This window comes from Stegostoma tigrinum, chromosome 14, assembly GCF_030684315.1.
Source record: "Stegostoma tigrinum isolate sSteTig4 chromosome 14, sSteTig4.hap1, whole genome shotgun sequence".
NCBI classification, from domain to species: domain Eukaryota; kingdom Metazoa; phylum Chordata; class Chondrichthyes; order Orectolobiformes; family Stegostomatidae; genus Stegostoma; species Stegostoma tigrinum.
The window spans coordinates 33,380,411-33,397,261 of NC_081367.1; the positions used below are offsets into that span (position 1 = coordinate 33,380,411).

At 38.8% G+C, this 16,851-nt stretch overlaps 2 protein-coding genes across 2 annotated transcripts in view; one reads left to right on the plus strand and one right to left on the minus strand.

Moving 5' to 3' along the window:
- slc33a1 (solute carrier family 33 member 1) overlaps positions 1 to 4,662 on the plus strand; it is a 52,252-nt gene extending 47,590 nt beyond the window's left edge. Inside the window, exon 8 of the mRNA XM_048542069.2 lies at positions 76 to 4,662. The gene's annotated coding sequence lies outside the window, so the exon portion shown is untranslated. The remainder of the gene's footprint in view (positions 1 to 75) is intronic.
- Positions 1 to 16,851, minus strand: part of gmps (guanine monophosphate synthase) — a 103,823-nt gene that overhangs the window by 86,717 nt on the left and 255 nt on the right. The gene's annotated exons all lie outside the window — the stretch shown is intronic.

The following is a 16,851-nucleotide window of genomic DNA, read 5'->3' on the forward strand; positions in this document are numbered from 1 at the left end:
TCAGTGTAATTCAAATGCTTAAAACTTTGAATTATATGACTTGAATACATAACCTAGAGTGATGTTTTATTGCAGCAATGGAGATGTCAGCTTTTGAATAAGTAGATCAACCAAGACCCCATCTCCCTGTTCAGGTGGATGTGAAAAATACTGTGGCATGACCTGAAGAAGAGATGTGTTTTCCAGTGTTCTGACCAACTTTCTTCCATTAACCAAGACTACCAACATCTGCTGTTTGTTCACCTTATTAGTAGTTTATTGGATATTGCTGTGTGCTAATTAGCTGCTACATTTGTCTGTGTAACGATGGTAAAAATTTATTGACATTCATTGGTGGCATTCTGATTTGAGGCTTTATATAATTATTTTTGAAAATGGTTTGGTTAAAGTTGTTTGTGAAGTTTATTTATTTAGCAAATTCCTTTCTGTACTTAATGACTATTTTGCACAATTTATATTCCTTTTTACATTTGATTTTTCAGTTTATTTAGACCTGTTCAATCTTAAATCATAAAGATAAATTTTAAGAACCATTCAAATGAATTATCCAATTTACTATTCGTTATTTGTGCTGTATCCTAATTGAGGCCAATGTACCTTCAGTACCTAGTTCTCATTTCTTGCATAAGCTGTATTTTCCCACAAACTCCTCAGCAAGCTTTTCCTATTGGATTTTTAAAACTGACTGACTAACCTGTAGCATTTTTCTGTGGCATGATTCAGCAATTTAGTGGCAATTTGTGCTTAATGATACTAATCTGTAACTGTTAACTAACATGTACTTTTTAAAAAGTACTTAAAATGCTTAAAAATCCTCTGAATTTGGATGTGACAAATTTTAGCAACACAAAGCCAGACTTCAGTGATTGCATGGTCTTAGTTAAAACGTTGTTGCATGAAGGGTTCAGCTTCTCTGCAAGGTCTTATATTGTCCAAACTATGTGCTCAGAGCTAACTGAAGTATGAGCAAAGTCAATTTGTTACCTCAGGGGCATTAGTACTTTTAAAATCTTTTGAATTATAATATCTTCTTTTCTTTTGGCAGCCTGGCCATATGTTTTGAAAATACAATTTTTAAGAAACACAAATGTTAAAAGCTTTATCATGTGAAATGTTTGTTTTTCAGATGGAGCATTCTGTGTTAACAGAATTTGTTTAGAATGAATATGACCAAGACTGACTGACAGTTAGGAAGTAATTATAAATTAAATATAATGTTTAGACATTAATTGGAATGTAAAACCTGCTACAGACAGAGATGTAAACTACTGACACCGGTGTTTTGTTCGCTACACTTTCTCCCCATCAATACTGCAAGGTATTTGGAAAACACTCAGCAACCAAAAGCCATATAACCTGTCTCCTCCTCAATGATGTTAAATGAAAAGAACTTACTGTTACCTTTCTGTGAAACTCCACAATTCCACCGCGATAGTGCCAAGTGCATGACCCCCACTGTGGCTTCCCAAACTGTAGAACCAATAATGCATTACGACTTTGTTAAATGCAAAATATTTTGTTGAGTACAATTCAAATTTCTCCACTACTCCAGCCATTGCTCCTTGTCTTATTGCATTCCTCTACTCAGTCATTGAGTTGTACAGCACAGAAACAGACCCTGTGGTCCAACTTGTCCTTGTCAACCAGATATCCTAAATTTATCTGTTCCCATTTGTCAGCAGTTGGACCATAACCCTCTTAAACCCTTCCTATTCATCTACCTATATAGATGCCTTTTACATGTTGTGATTGTACCAGTCTCCTCCACTTCCTCTGGCTGGCAGCTCATTCCACCCAAGCACCACCTTCTGTGTGAAAATATTGTCCCTTAGATCCCTTTTAAATCTTTCCCCCCTCACCTTAAACCTATGCCATCTAGATTTAGACATCCCCACCCTGGAGGAAGAAAGACCATGGCTATTCACTCTATCCATATCCCTCATGGTATTAAAAACTTCTAAGATCACAGCTCTGATGCTCTGGGGAAAATAGCTCCAGCCTATTCTGCCTTTTCCTGTAGCTCGAACCCCTTGTAAGTCTTTTCTGCACCCTTTCAAGTTTAATAATGCCTTTCCAATAGAAGGAAGATCAGAATTAAATGCATTATTCCAAAAAATGGCCTAACCAATGTCCTGTACAGCCACAATATGACATCCCAACTCCTATACTCAGTGCACTAACCAATAAAGGTAAGTATACCAAATACCTTTGTTATTACCCTGTCTACTGTGATTCCACCTTCAATGAACTTGAACCTGCACCCCAAGGTCACTTTGGCAACACTCCCTTGGGTGGACTGTACCATTAAGTGTTATGAGTCCCAGCCTGGTTTGCCTTACCAAAATGCAACAGCTCCCATTTATCTAAATTAAGCTCCATCTTCCATTCATCGACCCATCTGATCAAGATCCTGATGTTCTCTAAACCACCAATTTTGGTGTCATCTGCAAACTTACTCACCATTCCTCCTCTATTCACATCCAAAAAAAAGCAGTGGACCCAGAATCGACCCTTGCAGCACACTGCTGGTCATAGGCTTCCAGTTTGAAAAACAACTCTCCACAACCACCACCCTCTGTCTCCTACCTTCAAGCCAATTTTGTATCCAAATAGCCAATCCACATGTGGTCTAGCCTTGCTGACCAGTCTAGAATGCAGAACCTTATCAAATGCCTTGTTGAAGTCCAAATAGAAGCCATCCACTGTTCTACCTTCGACAAACTTCTTTGTCACTTCTTCAAAAACGTCAATCAAGTTAGTTGGACACAATTTTCCGCAAACAGAGTCATGTTGAATATACATAATCAGTCCTTGCCTTTTGAAATACATGTAAATTCTGCAGTTCACAATCCCCTCCAACGTATCTGGGATACATCTGATCAGGTCCTAGGGATTTATCCACCTTTATGTGTTTAAGGACGTCCAACACTTCCTCTGTAATATGGACACTTTAAGATATCACTATTTATTCCTCCAAGTTCTCTAGCTTCCATATCCTTCTCCACAGCAAATAATGACAAAATAAGTTTGTTTAGTATCTCATCCATCTCCTATGGTTCCACATATAGATGGTCTTGTTGATCTTCAAGGGACCCTATTCTCTCCCTAGTTACTCTTTTGCCCTTAATGTATTTGTAGAATTTCTTCAGATTCTCCTTAACTCTATGTGCCAAAGCTACATCTTACCCTCCTGATTTCCCTCAAATATACTCCTACTGTCCTTGCACTCCTCCAGGGATTCACTTGATACCAGCAGTCTAGACTTGCCATATGCCTCTCTTTTTGACCCGAGCCTCAATTTCTGTAGTCACCCAGCATTCCCTATACCTACCAGCCTTACCTTTCACTCACTCTTCATTTTTAAAGGCCTCTCATTTTCCATCTGACCCTTTACCTGCATATAGCGTCCCCCAAACTTCTGAACGTCCTCACCTGATATCATCAAAATTGGCCTTACTCCAATTTAGAACTTTAACTTAGATTATACTTTTCCATAACTATAGTAGAACTATTAGAATTATGATCGCTGGCCCCAAATTGCGGCCCCACTGACATCTCTATCACTTGCCCTGCCTTATTTCCCAAGAGAAGGTCAAGTTTTGCTCCATCTGTTGTAAGTATATCCACATACTGAATAAGAAAAATTTCTTGTACACAACTTAACCAAGACCTTAACCATGTTAGTCCCAATCTATGTTTAGAAAGTTAAAACCCCCCACCATTACAAATCTATCATTCTTGCAGATATGAGATCTCCTTACAAATTCTCAATTTCCCACTGACGACTGGGGCCTATCATAAAATCCCAATAAAGTTGTCATCCCTTTCTTATTTCTCAGCTCCATCCAAATTACTTCGAATACTTTTGGGAGTAAGTCCATTAAGTACAGCTGTAATATTATCCCTAACCAACAATGCCACTCTCCCTCCTTTCTATCCTTCCTGTAGTATCTATACACTGGAACATTAAGCCACCAGTCCTGCCTCCATGAGCCATGTTTCTATAATAGCGACGATATCTCAGTCCCACACTTCTAACCATGCCCTGAGTTCATCTGCCTCACCGGTCATGCTTCTTACATCGAACTAAATGCATTTTAATTTATCAGTCTTACCTTGTTCTCTGCCTTGCTTTTGACTCCCTATACTATTTGACTTGCTCCTCTTCTCAACCATACCAGCCTCAAACTTATCTCTTTTCCTACTACCTCTTTTTGGGTAATATCTCCATATTTCTAACCCTCTTTAGTGCAGTTACTGGACAGATTTTTTTGTGGTTTAAATTAGATCTTTGTTCGTGAGCAGTAGGAAGAATGTTGAAAGGCGTCAGGCTTTTGTGTGCACATACAAATTTACAATTGGTCATGACTCACAGCAATTGATCAGATGCCTCAATACCCTACACGTATATAGAAGCCAGAGTGTACTCGGCTTCTTCTACGTTTAATAGTTGTATTGTTATTAATTAACTGGCATTTTCATTATTCCACACATTGTTTACTGGTACATGCCAATATATATGTCTCATCAGTTTGCAGTTGCTATTGCTCCATTTCTTTGATTTACTCAAGACTGCTTCTACATTAAGATATTGGTTTGCTGTGCTTTATTCACTTACTCAATGGAGCTATGAGACTGATTAAAATGAAAGTTTACTAGTTATTGTTGTGGAATTGACTTATTAATTTACTGATGCCTGCTGCTATGTTAATTTATTCATTAGTGAGTTTGCTTTTCTATTAATTCACTGCCTATTATATAATTCATTAATTGTAACTCACCTGTATTTCTCAGTCACTTAGTCATACAGCACAGAACAGACCCTTTGGACCAGCCAGACCATGTCAAACATAATCGCAAACTAAACTAATCCCACGTGCCTGCCATATCCTTCCAAACTTCTCCTATTCACATACTTATCTAACAGTCTTTTAAACATTGTAACTGTGCCCACATCCACCACTTCCTCACGAACTTCATTCCACACGTGAACCGTTCTGTGTTTTAAAAAAAATTTGCCTCTTTGTGTCTTTTTAAAATCTCTTTCCTGTCACCTTAAAAGTGTGTCCCCTAGTCTTGAAATCCGCCATTCTAGGGTAAAGACACCTACCACTAACGCTATCAATATCCCTTCATGATTTTAAAAACCTGTAAGGTCACCTCTCGGCCTTCTGTGCTCCAGTGAAAAAAGTTCCAGCCTTCCTTTACAACTCAGACCTTGCGTATCTGGTAACATCTTGGTAAATCTGTTCTGAACCCTCTCTAGTTTAAATAATAACATTCTTCTAACAAGGGTGACCAGAACTAGACAGTGTACTCCAGAGATAATTGGAACTGCAGATGCTGGAGAATCTGAGATAATAAAGTGTGGAGCTGGATGAACACAACAGGCTAAGCAGCATCTTAGGAGCACAAAAGCTGACGCTTTTCAGAAAGGGTCCAGACCTGAAACACCAGCTTTTGTGCTCCTAAGATGCTGTTTGGCCTGCTGTGTTCATCTACCTCCACGCTTTGCTATCTAGAGTACTCCAAAAGAGGCCTCACCAATTTCCCATACATCCTCAACATGACTCCCCAGCTCCTACATTCAAAAGGAGTTAGCAATTAAGGCAAATTTGATAAATATCTTTTTAACCATCCTGTCTATGTGACACAAACTTCAAAGAATTACTTACCTGAATCCCTTGGTCCCTCTGTTCCTACAAAACCATCCAAGGCCCTACCATTAATTATAGGTCTTGTGCTCATTTCCACTATTACTTCATTATCACTGGTGCCTGCTTTCATTCAGTCATTTACTGGTTCCTGCACTATTAATTGCAGCATCTGAATCAGAAGATTGGGGTCCACTGAAGGATTTGATTACAAAAATGTAGGGTGGCAATCTAGCAATGTACTGAGAAAATCTGGAAGTTTTCAAAATTGATTTGTGGGTTGTGGGTGTCACTGGTCAGCCAGCATTTATTGCCCATAGCTAATTGCCCTTGAGAAGATGATGGTGAGCTGCCTTCCTGAGCCTCTGCAGTTCACCTGCTATGTGTTGACCCACAATGCTCCCAAGGAGGGAATTCCATAATTTTGATCCAGTGACAAGTCAGGATGGTGATGGGCTAGGAGGGGAGCTTGAAGATGGTAGTATTCTTGTGTGTCTACTGCCCTTGTCCCTCTAGATGAAAGTGAAAGGTGCTATGAGGATCTTTGGTGAACTTCTGCAATGCATCTTGTAGATAGTACAAACTACTGCAACTGAGTATGGGTGATGGACAGTAGATGTTTGTGAACGTGGTGCCAATCAAACAGGCTGCTTTGACCCAGATAACATCAAGCTTCTTCAGTGTGTTGGAGCTGCACTTATCGAAGAAAGTGGACAGTATACTATCAGAAACCTGTTTTGTGCCTTGTAGATGATGAACAAGCTCTGGAAAGTAAGGAGATGAGTTACTTAATACAGTATTCCTAGCCTCTGACCTGCTGTTGTAGCCATTGCATTTATGTGGCAAATCCAGTTGGGTATCTGATTAATGGTAACACTGAGGATATTGTTCGTGGGGTATTCAGTGATGGTAACACCATCAAATATCAAGAGATGGTAGTTAGATTGTTTCTTGCTAATGGTGCAAATGTTACTTGTCACTTGTCACCCCATGCCTAGATATTGGCCAGATGCTGTTGCATTTGAACATGGACTCCTTCAGTATCTGATTGGTCAGTACCAATTGCAGCCATCACACAGTCAATGGAGAACATCCCTACTTCTGACCTTACAGTGGAGGGAAGGTTGTTGATGAAAGCAGCTGAAGATGGTTGAGCCTAGGTCACTATCCTGAGGAACTCCTGCAGGGACTGACCTCCAATAACCAGGTATGACTCCATCCAGAGAGTTTGCCCGTGATATCCATTAATTCCCATTTTGCTAGGGCTCCTTAATGCTGAACCTGGTCAAATGCAGTCTCAGTGTCAAGGACTGTCACTTTCACTTAACCTCTGGAATTCAACTTTTTGTCCTTTTTAAAAAAAACTATGGCTGCAATGAGGTCAGGAGCAGGAGTGGCCCTGGCAGAACCCAAACTGGCTGTAACCGAGAGGTTACTAGAGCAGGTGCTGCTTGTTAGCAATATTGATGATACTTTCCATCACATTACTGATGATCGAGTGTACTCCGGGGCAGTAATTGGCTGCATTGGTTTTATCCTGCTTTTTAAGTAAGCTCATACTTGGGCAATTTTCCACATTGTCAGGTATATACTAGTGTTGTAACTACTGGAAGAGCTTGGCTAGGTGAGCGACAAGGTCTCAAGCACGAGTTTTCAGTACTGTTGTTCAACTGTTGTCAGGGCCATAGACTTTGCAGTATCTAGTGTCTCCAACTGTTTCTTGACTTCACATTGGAGTAAATCAAATTGGCTGAAGAAGACTGGTACCTGTAATGTTATGGACCACTGGAGGGGGCCGAGATTAATAATTCACTTGATGATTCTGGCTGAAGATTGTTGCAAATGTTTCAGTCTTATCTTTTGCGCTGATGTGCTGGACTCTTTGATTATTGAGTATGGGGATATTTCTATAGCTTGTTTCTCTAGTGAATTAGTTAATTATCCACCACTATTCACAACTGGATGTGGGAGCACAAATTTGGAGGTGCCATTATTTGGATGGTACACTGAACGCAAGTCTAATTTCCCATTAAACCATTTTGAGAACAGGAGAGTTTTCCTGTATCTTGGCTAAAACTAAATCTTCAATCATATCACAAAATTATTATCTGGCATTAATTACACTGCTGTTGTGGAAGCTTGCTGTGTGCAAAATGGCTTCTGTGCTCCTACATTAAAAGTACTTTTAAAACGTGGTAACTGTTGCTGACAGTGAAGTGTTTCTGGATATGTATGTTTGTTAATTATTGTTTTCCAAATCTGAAAAATTATTTCAAAACTTTAACAATTTCACCATTAGTTTGACTACATAAATCTCTATTCACAATTCTTTCGAATAGCTGTGCTATTCTTCAACCTATATTTGAAAATAAACATTTTGTCTAGTCATGCCTCCAACTCCCTTCACCTTCTCACCTCTGTATCCTTCTTTAATATGCTCCTTAAAACCTACACTTCTGAGCAAGTTTTTGGTCATCTACCTAATATGGTTTTATGGCTCTGTATCCAATTTCCCATCATTAAATGTTGAACTGAGTTAGGAAACATTATTTAGGACTAGATTTTACTGCAGCACGGCATCTTGTGAACTCTGTTTGGCTATTAAACTTTTTGATCGTAATGTTACTGCAAGTATTTGTTGATGAGTGCAATGACACCTATATTGCTGAATAACTGGATTTTTGTTAAACATGAGGTTCAACCTGGATCCAAAACGTTAACTATGATTTCTCTTCACCGGTCTATAGTCCCCTGTAACCGTGGTAGAGTGGTTAGGGCGATGGATTAGGAAATCCATTGGAGATTCCCCACACAGGCTCAAATCCTGCCGACTACACGTTTTGAGGATGGCACAGTGGCTCAGTGGTTAGCATTGCTGGCTCATGGCGCCAGTGACCCAGGTTCAATTCCACCCTCAAGCATCTGTCAGTGTGGAGTTTGCACATTCTCCCCATGTCTGCATGAGCTTCCTCCCACAGTCCAGAGACGTGCAGGTTAGGTGGATGGGCCATGCTAAATTGCCCGTAATGTTCAGGGATGTGTAGCTTAGGTGCATTATAGGGGGATGGGTCTGGGAGGGATGATCCAAGGGTGGATGCAGACTTGTTGGGCTGAGGGGCCTGTTTGCACACTGTAGGAGTTGTCTGATCTCTGACAGACCTGCTGACCTTTACCAACAAAATCTGTTTTTATTTCTCATTAGCTTTGCTAACTGTTTACTGCACCCTGCATGCCTACTTTCAGTAAACTCTGTACAAGGATACTGTGGTCCCTTTGTACATCTACATTTCCCAGTCTCTCACCATTTAAATAACACCCTGCTATTCATTTCTTTTGACAACTTCAAACCGATCTATTTTCTACTACATCTGCCATGCATTTGCCTACCTAGTCAACTTTTCTAAATCACTCTGAAGCCTCAATATGTCCTCCTTAACACTCACACTTCCACTTCGTTTTGTACTGTCAGCAAACTTAAAAGCTGGGTTCGAAGTATTGATCACTATAGTACAGACTTGTCGCACCTTTCACTCTGCAAATGACCTATTTATTCCTACGCTATTTCTTGGCTGCAGACTAATTCTCAATCCATGCCAGTACATTATCATCAATCCATGTGCTTTGATTTTGCATGAAAACCTCTTATTTTGGAATTTTAAAAACTTTGAAAATCTTCTTAAAACACATCTTCTGATTGTCCTCCTAATTTATTCTTTGAATGCTGAAAATACAAAGCTTGCCTGGCATCATTTGAAGAAAGAGAAATATAGTCAAGGTTTTGAGTTGAATGTGAGTTCTTAAAAATGGATAACAAAGTGTGGAGCTGGATGGCACACAGCTCTTGTGCTCCTGAGATGCTGCTTGGCCTGCTGTGTTCATCCAGTTCCACACTTTGTTATCTTGGATCTGCAGTTCCCATTATCTCTGATCACATTCTTAAGAATGGAAGCATATTTTGTGGAAGGAGGAAGGGTGAGGAAGAATAAAAGGGAATATCTGGGATATGTTGGAGATTCAATGAGAAAGATCGCTCAGAAACAAGTCATCCCACTTAATGCTGACATGGGCAAATTTGATGATTCTTTCTTTGCGGTTGAAAACCCTGAAATTCCCACAGAATACAATGGGGTACTTTTGCCTCAGGACTAGGAACTAAAGAGACAGGCTTAATACCACTAAACTAAAACAAAGAATGATGGATCCTGAAGATTTTATTGCAAAGTTGAATACAGTACTTGCAGATTGGAAAGCAGGATGTTAGACTTTGATGTTTGTAAAGTATTAATGTTTATGGAATGATACAGGGGCAAGCACTGCATTGTCCCTCTAAAAGATGATAGGCTTCCTCTAGGCTTGGGGATTAAAAAAATGTCAGAGTAACCTTGTGGGTTTGCAGTTGCACAGAGCACCTGAATTGTAACATTTGTATCAAAAGGATAGATGTTTTGTTATCAAGACAAGAAGTTTGAAATCTAGCCAATTATTTTAAATGAGGCACTTAGATACTAAAAACCAATTCAATTTGAATCTGATTGTTTTCACAACTAATTGGACCAATGCTATTGTAAGAAATGTCATCAAGGGTATGAAAGATGGGGACAATTGCAAAATCGGCAGAGAACCAACCGCCATCTGACAAGAGATCAGCTCTTAGAGAAAGCATCATCTAATTAAAAATGGTACCGTGATAATCTTAGCTAATATTCTAGACAGAAGAATTTAGAGAGAACATTCCTGACAGAAGATCAGCAGAGAAGGCACAGAATGTTTCAAAAGACATAACACAGATGTTATGAAAGGCTAAGTTCTGTTTTTTCAAATTTGGTTTATACAAGTGAGCTTTGTATTTATTAAAACAGCATACCGTTACAATTTTGTTTTATCCAGGAATAGTTATTCGTTAGAGGGGAATTGTTCAGTTTATTACTAGTTCATTTAATTTGTTCACTATTAGAGTCAGATAAATAAATTGTAACTTGTTGATTATAGACAGAGTGTTGGGCATTTATATCATTTAACCACTTCTTTATAACAGACAGGGGGCTCTTCTAAAAGATTATAAGGCGAGGTGCTCCTTTCTGCATGTTTCGGTTGTCGACATCTGCTCCATAACAGATGGGGGGCTCGGGTTCAGGATCTGGATAGCTCAGGTCCGGGATTTACACAAGTTAGAACAGATCAGGACGGTGATTTGAACCGTTATGGATGAATCTGAACTGATCTGGACAAATTTAGGGTATGAAAGGTCCCAGCAGATTTAAACAGACTTGGAGATTAGTGTCCTAGATCTTAAGTTTTATTTAAATTGAGAAGTGGAAAATCTGTTTAATTTTGGTTGCTTATTGTTGGTTAAATCAAGATTGAGGAACTGGCTCTTAACATTGCTAAAAAAGGTTCTGGGGGTTGAAGATACTTTCAAAATTTGCTAAGAAAGGTTAGAACAACAGAAGAAGGAAAAACTTGTAGAATTAGCAGAAAAGCTAGAATTGGGCTTAACTAGGGATAAAAAGAAAGCTGTTTGAACTTTGGAAGTTGCAAACTAGACAGGTTAGCCAACTTAAAATTATGGAAATAAAGGTAGAAGATGGGCAAACCCAACATATCAAAGACCTGGTAGGGATATATATAAATATGTCAAAACATTACCAAAACTCAATGAAAAAATTGCAGAAGCCTTTTCATTTCCTTTGAGAAATTGTCTAAACAGATCAACTAGCCAGAGGCTACATGGGTAATGCTAATTCAGACCAAGTTGGTGGGTAGAGATAGTAAGGTAGTTTCAGAGGTGTCAGGAGAATGTGAAGGATTAGAACAGGCTATTTTGAGTACCTTTGAGTTGGTACCAGAAGCGCATAAACAACAGTTCAGAAATGCAAGAAAGCAACCAACTCAGGCTTATACCTAGTTTGAAAGAATTAAACAGAGCAACTTCAATAAATGAATGATCGCATTCAAGATAGAAAAGACATATGAGTATCTTAGAGAAGCTATTCTGTTGGAGTTTAAAAACTCACTGCCAGAAGTGATAAGAACTCATGTTGAGGAACAGAAAGTTAAAAAAGTGAAGGCAGCTGCAGAGATGGCTGATGAATATGCATTAGTGCAGAAATCGAAATTTTGCTTCTGACAGCAATTTCATTCCACGAGGAATAGAAAATGGGGGAAAAAGGGAGAACCTTCAATGAGAAACAAAAAGTAGATTACATGGGAACAGTTTATTTCATGTGAATAAAGAAACCCACCGGTGGAAAAGTGGTGAAAGACTTCGAGTGTTTTCATTGCAGTAAGGTGGAATATACAAAGTCACAATGCTGGTGGTTTAGGAGAGGTACTGGGGAAAAAGTGTGGTTGAAGAGGCTAAACCAGTAGGATTAGTTAAGGTAGAGAAGGAAAACCTGAGAGAAGTCGAGGAGCTGCAGAAGAGTGCACCTCCTAGTCACAGGCTAGCAAACAAAATAGTGCCAAATCTCTTTAAAGACTTCACCTCTTTGGGTAAGATTTGCTCAGGTAGAACGGGGGAGAAGGTAAAGGAAATTACAATATTCAGTGATATGGGAGCTGGTCATTCTTTAATAGTAGTGGATGAAAATATTTGCACTCCTTCTGAAATGTTGCCTGAGACAGTGATAATCTGTGGAATAAATGAAGAGAGAATTCATATTCCCTTGTGTAAGATGAGGCTAGAAAATCCAATCAAGACTGGGGAAGTGATTGATAGAGTGGGTATTCCAGGAATACAGTTTGTTCTTGGAAATTACCCAGCCAGATCAAAAGTGGGAGTAATGTCCATTGTAGTGGAGTTAAAAGGAAAACACCTCTAGACTGTGTGGTGACAAGATTGCACAGCCATAAGCTAAAACAAGAAGAGAAAACAAAACAGAGAGATGAAGGAGTTATGGTCAAGTTAGCTGCATCCTGTTTGACGAAATGGTAAAAGGAAAAACCCAAACAGGTAGAGGATCAGGCAGAGGTGTTTAGTTCTTAATGGAGTTACAACAAAAAGAGGAGATGCTAAAGAATTTATATCATAAAGCCTACACAGAAAAGGAATCAGAATGTTATTACCTTAAGGATAAAATCTTAAGGTGGAAATGGAGACCTCGAAAGATTAGTGCAGAGGAGAAATGGGAGGAAGTTCACCAAATTGTGTTGCCAGTAGAATACAGACAGGAAGTATTGTGATTAGCATACAAATTACCTGTAGGAAGTCATCTAGGAATGACAAAGACTCAGGCTAAGATCCATAAGCATTTCTATTGACCTGGATTGCATAAAGATGTACTTCAATTTTGCCACAACTGTCATACATGTCGGATGATAGGAAAACCACAGGCAATAGTAAAACAAGCACCTTTGATTCCAAATCCCGCATTTGAAAAACTTTTCATGCCGGTTTTGATTGGTTTTAGGCAAGAGACCTACATAAACAAAAATGGGAACCAGTATTTGCTAATTATAATGGTCGTGTCTACCAGACTTCTGGAGGCTATTCCATTATAGAATATTAAGGCAAAAATGGTAATGGAAGAGTTGCTTGCTGTCTTTAGCCGTTATTGTCCAATTTCACTGCCAAATTATTTGAGGTGGTCATGGATAGTTTAGGCATCTAACAATAAATCCAGTGAGTACCATCCTGAAATCCAGGGAGCATTGTTTTTAGGCTGTTTATGTGAGTTTTTCAATATTGAGGGCTTATTGTCAGGATTACTCAAATGATTGGGATAAAGGTATCCCATTTATATTATTTGCTTTTAAGAGATGCTCCAAATGAATCAACCAAGTTTACTCCATTTGAAATGATATTCAGACACAAAGTAAGAGGGCCTTCAAAAATTAATTAAGGAAACGTTGATTGGAACAAAGTCAGAGATTTCACAATTTGATTATCTGAGGTAAGAAATACATGAAAAAGAATGGGTGAATTAGCTAAACAACATTTGAAGGTGGCACAGAACATAACGAAACAAGAAGCAGATAGAAATCTAAAATTTGTACATTTGCCTGTGAGGATAAAGCATTGGGGCTGTTGTGGTAGGAGGTCCCTTCAAAGCAACGTATGGTGGTCCCTATCAGATTGAGAAGATGTTAAGTCAAGTGAATTATATGGTAAAAATGCCAGATAGGAAGAAAAATTCAGATATGTCATGTTCACACGTTGAAACCTTTCTACACCAGGGAAAGTGAACCAGAGACACAGGTATTAGTAACTGCCACTCAGAACGAGGAATCAAATCCAGAAGATGTGGATTTTGATTAACTCAGAATAAACTGAATAATGAGAAAGTTCTTAAAGAATGGGATACGGTAATGAGCTATCTGTCCCAGAAATGGAGGACTGAATTGAAAGACTTATTACAATGCTGTGAGGAAATAAGTAGAAATAGAAGGCGGAGGACTAATACCATATCCATGAGATTGATATAGGGAATGCTGTTCCGATAAAACAATACCCCTACAGGCTTAATCCTCTCAAAACCAGGCAGGTTCAGGAGAAGTGGAAGTGATGCCCAAAGAAGATATCATTGGGCTAAGTCAAAGCAAGTGGAGTTTGCCAATCATGTTGGTTCCCAAACCTGGAGGTTCTCAATGATTTTGTATACATGATTGAAGATCAATGATGTGAAAAAATATGACTCATACCCAATTCCAAGACTGGAGGATTGCAACGAAAAAGTAGGACATGTCATTGCATCACAAAGTTGGACTTACTTTTCAGTTACAAGCAAGTACCTTTGTCAGAGAGAGTGAAAGATGTGCTGGCGAGGTGGATTGGCCATGCTAAATTGCCTGTAGTGTTCAGGGATGTGTAGATTAGGTGGTGAAAGGGGGATGGATCTGTGCGGGTCAGTGTTGACTTGGGCCGAAGGGCCAGTTTTCCACACTGTAGGGAAGTTTCTGCTTTTGTAACCCAAAATGGACTACATCAATTCGGAATGAAAAACCCACCAGCCACTTTTCAAAGGCTTCTGAACAGAGTTGTGGCAGGACTAATTTTTGCCAACTGCATGGATGACTTAGTGACCTTTAGCCATTCACGGAAAGATCACATGGCACATTTGACAGAGTTCTTCATGATACAACAGAAGGTGGAAGTGACACTCAAGGCACAAATATCAGACATGGATGGATAACACTGAGAAACGAGAAGATGAAGGCCATCAAGGAATTTCCTAGATCATCCTCATAGAAGGAAGTGCTACGATTTTTAGGATTGGGCAAATTCTACAGGAAATTTGGACCAAACTTTAATAGTGTGGTGGCAGTGCTGCCGGATTTGTTTTTTAAAAAAACACAAAATGTTGGTAGACAGAACAATGCCTGGAGGTATGTGGGAATTTAAAAGCAGTATTGACCATAGCACCAGTTTTATCCATGCCAAATTTATTGAAATCCTTCAAAGTCACCGTCAACGCAAGCAATGTAAAGGTTGGAGGATGACTGTGGAACTGAAAAGCCAACTGGTTATTTAAAAAAAAAACTCCACATCCACCAGAAAAATGATTCAACCATTGAAAAAGAGATATTGAGTTTGGTACTGGCCTTGCAACATTTTAATGTCTACATTGCAAACACTGCATCAGAGATGGTTGTGTATTTGATTGCAATCCTTTGACATTTTTTGTCAAGATTTAAGGACAAGAACAGTAGATTATTTCATTGCAGTCTAATGTTACAAGCATTTAATTTATAGATTGTACACGTTGTGGGGCATGAAACTATTTTTGCGGATGTGTTATCATGGATTCAAAAAAAATGTATATAAGATAGAGTTCAATGTTACATGTATATAGAATTAGTGTGAAGTATGTAACTATAGATTAATGAACGATGGATCTAGTAACATAATGGTGTTAAGGTTTAGAAACAAGTAGGGAATTTTTTTCATAATGATGGATTTTTTTCTTGGGGGGGTATGGGTTACAAAGGTGGGTAGAGTATTTGTTGATTAAGGTAGGACATTAGAATTTACTATCTGTAAAATACTGATATTTATAAAATGACAGCGAGGGGTCAGCAGTGTGTGGTCTCTTTAAAAGATCACGTGCTTCTTCTAGTCTTGGAGATTAAAAAAGTGTCTCAGTAGCTTGTGGGTTTGCAGTTGCACAGAGCATATGATTTGTAACATCTGTATCAAAAGGCTGGACCGTTAGCAGGCCAAGCCACAGTTTTTGATTTGTTATCAAGAAATGAAGCTAATTAATTTAAACCAGGCACTTAGATACTAAAAGCGAATTAAATTTAAATCTGATGGTTTTGACAACATTGGACCAATGCTGTTGTAAGAAATTGATACGTCATCAAGAGTATAAAAGACAGGGACAGTTGCAAAATTGGCGGAGAAGCAGCTGCCATCTGACAAGATCAGTTCTCTTAGCTCTTAGAAAAAGCATCATTAATTAACAATGGTACTGCAAATTCTGCACTAATATTCCAGACAGAAGAATTCACAGAGAGAACATTCCTGGCATTGAACATTGAGAGATCAATGGAGAAGGCACAGTACATTCCAAAAGATGTAACATGGATGTAATTTTGAAAGACTGAGTTCTAATTTTTTGAAACATTTTGGTTTATATAAGTGGATCTTTTATTTATTGGAACAATATTCCATTAAAATTTTGTTTTATTTGGGAATAGTTAGTAGTTGAGGGAAAGCCTTCTGTTTGTTAATAGTTCAATTAATTTGTTCACTGTTAGATAAATAAATTGTTACTAGTTGAAGATAGTGTGTGTGTCAGGAGTTTATTTCATTTAACCACTCCCTTCTAACACATCGGGGTGACAAGATTATTATACCACTTTTCACACAGATTATAGGGTGAGGCAAGCCTGGCTGGGTATTTCTATTTTAGTTATGGGGAAGGGGCGGGGTCGACCACTGCTTTAAAACCATTCTAAACAAAAAGTTACATTGTTAGAGAAATGCAGCGGATCTGGCAGTATCTGTGGGCAGCAAGTAAAGTTAAGGTTTCTAGTCATTTGACACTTGTTCAGAAAAAGGGTCACAAGAAAAAGGTGGAAAAGCTCGGCAGGTGGGGCAGTATCTGTGGAGAGAATGAGTGTTAAACGGTGCGGGTCGAGTGACCCTTCTTCATTTCTGAGGAACGCTGCCTAACCCTCTGTGACCTGCAGTATTTTTTGTTTTCAACATAGAACCATAAAACTGTTTCACAAAACAGTAACTACCATGTTTCTC